We start from the raw sequence: 5,843 nt of genomic DNA, 5'->3' as shown, positions 1-5,843 counted from the left end.
TCTCTGATCTAGCAGTTAAAAAAATGCAAAAAAAAAAATTGCTCTAAAAAACATTATTATTTTGTGCTGGTTTTTAACATGTTCTAGACTGTCTTGAAGCAACTGAAGCCCTATTAATGAACATGAAGAAAATTACAAAATCATAGGTGTTTGCAAACAAATAAGATATTACTAAGTCAAAGTAAGGTATTGCACAGTCTTAGAAAACCGAGAAATCTTAGAAAATAGGTGAAGTTCCCGACGACTGGAAAAAGGGAAATATAACCCCCGCTATCAAGAAGGGGAAAATGCATGACCTAGGGAATTACAGACCAGTCAGTCTCACCTCTGCTCACCTCTGTGCCTGGCAAAATCTTCTCCTGGAAGGCATGCTAAGGCACATGAAAAACAACAAAGTGCTTGGTGACAGCCAGCATGGCTTCACTAAGGCAAAATCCTTCTTGGCCAGTTTGGTGGCCTTCTATGACGGGGCTAAGGAACTGATGGACAGGGGTAGAGCATTTGATGTCATCTACCTGGATTAGTGCAAAAGCGTTCGACACTGTCCCACACAACATCCTTGTCTCTAAATTGGAGAGACATCAATTTGATAGATGGACCACTCGGTGGATAAAGAACGGGCTGGATGGCTGCATGCAAAGAGTTGTGGTCAATGGCTCAATATCCAGCTGGAGACCAGTAATAAGGGGTGTCCCTTAAGGATCAGTACTGGGACTGGTCTTGTTCAGCATCTTTGTTGGTGACATGGACAGTGGGATTGAGTGCGCCCTCAGCAAGTTTGCCAATGACACCAAGCTGTGTGGTCCGGTTGATACGCTGGAGGGAAGGGATGCCATCCAGAGGGACCTTGACACACTTGTAAGGTGGGCAGATGCCAACCTTATGAAGTTCAACCATGACAAGTGCAAGGTCCTACACCTGGGTCAGAGCAATCCCAGGCACAGATGCAGGTTAGGCAAAGAAGAGATTCAGAGCGGCCCTGTGGAGAAGGATGTGGGGGTGTTTGTTGATGAGAAAATGAACATGAGCCGGCCTTGTGTGCTCACAGCCCAGAAAGCCAACCGTATCCTGGGCTGCATCAAAAGGAGCGTGACCAGCAGGTCGAAGGAGGTGATCCTGCCCCTCTACTCTGCTCTTGTGAGACCTCACCTGGAGTATTGCGTGCAGTTCTGGTGTCCTCAACATAAAAAGGCCATGGAACTGTTGGAACAAGTCCAGAGGAGGGCCACGAGGATAACCAGGGGACTGGAGCACCTCCCGTATGAAGACAGGCTGAGAAAGTTGGGTCTGTTCAGCCTGGAGAAGAGAAGGCTGCGTGGAGACCTCATAGCAGCCTTCCAATGTCTGAAGAGGGGCTATAGGGATGCTGTGGAGGGACTCTTCATTAGGGACTGTAGTGACAGGACAAGGGGTAATGGGTTAAAACTTAAACAGGGGAAGTTTAGATTGGATATAAAGAAGAAGTTCTTTACTGGGAGGGTTGTAGGCACTGGAGTGGTTTGCTGGGGAAGTTGTGAATGCTCCATGCCTGGCAGTGTTAAAGGCCAGGTTGGACAGAGCCTTGGGTGATACTGTTTAATGTGAGGTGTCCCTGTCCATGGAAGGAGGGTTGGAACCAGATGATCTTAAGGTCCTATCCTACCCTAGCTATTCTGATTTTAGGATGCTTCTATTCTATGAAAACCAAACTCCAGTCCATTAAACAATCTCAGATCTTCTGATATTTAAGCAACTTAATGTAACAGGAATTTCCATTTCTTAGTTGTTTGATCATGAGTAAATAAAGCATCTGAATCTTTCTGAAGGCTGAAGGAACACACATAGTTGCAGAGAATGCATGTGTCAACTTATCCAACATGTTTATAGCCTGTATCTTCCTAAAAGACACAGAAGGCTCAAGAAGTTAATTTTCTTATTTGCATTTTAAGGTCACATTTTTAGACATCTGTAGACATATTCAGAGAAATGAATTCACATAATTTAAAATATGTAAAATTTCAATGGTTAAATCTAAGCTAGATTTCCCTTAGAATTAGTAAAGAAAACTGTAATTTCTGAGGTGTGAATCCTCTAAGCAAAGGCAGAGAAGCTAGGATAAATGCACTTTGAAAGTAATTATTTCTCTCTGTTGACTTTACAGAGATGCTAAGCTGACTGGCCAAGATGACCAATTTTTCCCAGAATCAGAGCACTGTAATGCACTGAAAACTAAAAGCTTCACTTCCACAGGGTCACATAACATGTTAGAATTAGGTACTTAGGCTTGTTGTAGTCAGTACTAAGAGAAAGGGAGAGCTTACGGTTATGCTGATCAAGATAATTCCCAAAACCAATAATTTATGAACAAGATACGTTTGAACATATGCCCTTTTATGGGATACAAACACCTCATTCAATGTTTCTCATTAAATTTGGGTTATACTTTCCTCCAAACCATGAACTTTGGTATTTACTCTGGACCCTAACAATCATTCCTACATTCACAATAGCTTGTCCTCAGTAGATTCATTCAGAAATTTCTCACACACACTTGGAAATATGTGGACTGGAAATGCAGGCTTTAGAAGGTCTCTAGAACATGTCTCTTGCTCAACGGTAACTGCTTCAGCCACTTCTTTACTATGTAGAAATTAGGCAGAAGTAAGCAGATGCTCCAGCTATGTTCAGAAAAACTGGATTGCTGTGTTGTCTTTGTGTGCTGGGCTTGTTCTTTGTCCATCAGACCTGTTCCAGGAACTTAGGCAAATAGACCTTAGAAGGAAATTAGACATCTAATTATACCTTAACAATAAATCTCTGCATATGAATGAAAATCACAGGTTATTTCACATGGGTCATATCTCTATTAACCAACTAAATGAGCCCAGCTCTGTTCTCTGACACTGAGTTGAGTCAGCACAGGATTATTAGCTAAAATCTTAAATCAGTCAAAAGAGGACATTTGACTTCAGGCTGCCTGTTAGGAAAGGTGTCCAGCCTCTTGTAACTCCTAAACAAGCCTGGGAATTTGATGGAGACTGATAATTTAATGCCATTGAGGTACCTTTTTATTTAAACAATAATAATTCATTAATAATAAGTAATTTAAAGAAATATATTTTGCCCAAATACTAGAATTAACATAATCCAAAGTAATTTTTTGTTGTAAATTAAAGAAACCATCAAACATGGGTACTTGTGTAATTAGGTAGCTCCTAAAAGCAATTTCATGAGCTATTCTTTTACATTTAAAAATAGTCTTTTCGAATCACTTTTGTGGACAGAAAACCATTTCCTCCATAACTTGAAAAAAATCATATTTCAATAGTAAACCTTGATTTCTGAATTCAATTTATCTAGCCCCGAAGGAGATATTAAGGCACACTTATCAAGCAGCATGAGACTGAAGAATAGCCAAGAAAGACTTATTAAAAGACATGAGCTTAAGTCTTATCGAAAGTCAATTGTTCTTTGACTGTTAAGTCATTCTGCTTGTCAATAGCATAGATAAATGTGGTTTTTATCTTATACCTCTTCGAGGAGGAGAATGTAAAAAAATGAAGGAGACATCAGTAGGTGCAGGGGAAGAAAAATGAAACGTCAAGATTAGAACTCAGTATTATGCTAGACATTACCTGCGAAGTATAGAGAGCCTTAATTAACAAGTCATCTGCAGCAGCTCATAAAGCATAGTTTTAAAGGCATATGAGATGTCTGTATTTGTTTTTCCCTATTCTGTGTCTGGGTTTTTTAACTTAGATAACAAGTTCTTCACTGTCTTTTGGCGCTACCATGGCGAGCACAAATAACAGTGTTTTCATACACAAGCTTTCCAGGATAATAAATTGGGCATTGGTATCATTACATATTAAAGAGAGAAAACATTGTTAAAATAATCCAAACCCAAATATTTATTTTAGATCTCTCACCCATCACTATCAGGGAAGATTTCAGACACATGAAAAATCTTTTTTTTAGTTCCCAGTTAAATCTTTGGTCAAATTTACTGTCATTCACACCAAAAAAAATTATCATGGGTGATGTTACTCCAAACACTCTTTATGCCAGAACAGAGATATAGGATATTTTATACCACTCAGAATGATCAATATACAATTGGGAAGCATTTCCAAGTTACAGAACCTAAGACATAATCCTTCAAAAACTGAAGAGTTTGTGATAATCTAGATACTCCAAAAATATATGAATTATATTGGAGGTCTTTCAAACCCCGAAGTAGGAAGACATAAAAATAATTTAAAATATCTTTGTTTCTTCTTCCAGCCTCAGGCTGAGTAAGGAACTTCCTACAAACATTGCACCGAATTTCATACGAGAATTCTGGGAAGATAAGAATAGCATAAATTTATCTTGAAAGATAAAAAATAGGGTGAATTTATTTTTTCTTTAATAATCATGAAATACATTATATAAAATAAATCCTTGTTAGCGTTGTGTAAAACCTTGGAGAAAGTGTGACAATACCATCCTTCTTCCTTTATCTTCAGTGTTGTAAACATTTTTCAGAAATAATATTCCACTGACATGGGAAATAGCAACATATCCAAGTGGAACTCATCCAAATCTACTCTACACTAGGCTCTCACAGGAGCTTTAATGACCTCCATTTATACAAATGGACTGCTTAATGCAGAAGAAATTATTGTTAATATGAATGAAAAGGAGCCTTTGACAGGCACAGCCATTCACAGATTCACCAAGTGACTAGTAAAAATCACCTTTGTATTTGCTGTCTTCTGTGAATTACTGATGTTGCTGGAGACAGAACAAATTAGCAGGTCATGAAGAGAGAAATTCAAGCTCTAATAAATAAATTAAGTTAGCCCTAATATCCGGTTGGGCTCCAGTATTTTTCTCATCTGTTTTTCCTGTGTAGCAACGCTGGCATCAAGAGACTAGACATAAAGTATTTTCTTGAGGAGTTTCTCCTAACCTTTCTTACCTTCAAACAGTTTTTATCAATAACTACTGAGCCAGGAATCAGGTAACATCACTGGGGGTAAGAAGAAAATAAAAAAGGAAATGAAAAGGGAACAAGCCTTCCTCAACTATGCACTTTCTAAGTACTTTACATAGAACAGTCTTTGGACATACATAGGCCTACTAACTGGGAAGAGAGGTGGGCAGCAAATGAAGGAGGAGGAAGAGAATGACAGAGTGAGAAGAGAAACAGGGGAAAGAAAGTTGCTGAGTCAAAGAGTGAGGGGAGGAGTGAAAGAAGAAACAAAAGAAAGAGGAAGGGAAAGAAAAAGAAATACAAAGAAAGGAGAGAGAAGACAGATAAAAAGAAGAAAGAGAAAGTTGCAGAGAGAGGCAACAGGCAGATTTAGCACAAAACGATGGTGCGATCATAATGTCCCCAAGCACACAAGATTTTTTATCAAGTTAAAAATATTGCAGTTAAACATGGAAAATTCAAATTAAATGTTTAATGAAAAGAATATTACTATGCTGACTGAAACAAACTAGACAGCACAGCTAAAAATCAAAGTCCTGCTGCCTACTTAAGCTTCGTCATTGCCTTAAGACTAGTCACAGAGAGCACTGCTGAACTCAGGTTTTATAGGTTTATCTTTTACTGTGAGTTTCCATCCTTTAGTAATTGAAGGCCAGCCAGTAGAGTTCTTTTTATGTTACTTTCTAGGCGAATGTTTCTAAGGCCAAAGCTGCTTTTTAATGGAAAATACTGTTTCTGCAGTAGAAAACAAAATGTTGTAGATAGCAGAGCACCTTCTTAAGCATGACCAGAACACATGGAAAGCAGCCAACCCAATGATCCACATACACCTGTTAAAACTGCTGAAGTAGGATAGAAGATAAGCAGGGGAGCGCAGCAGGATATG

This window comes from Lathamus discolor, chromosome 4 (assembly GCF_037157495.1).
Source record: "Lathamus discolor isolate bLatDis1 chromosome 4, bLatDis1.hap1, whole genome shotgun sequence".
Lineage (NCBI taxonomy): Eukaryota > Metazoa > Chordata > Aves > Psittaciformes > Psittacidae > Lathamus > Lathamus discolor.
Note: the sequence above shows the minus strand (reverse complement) of the source record.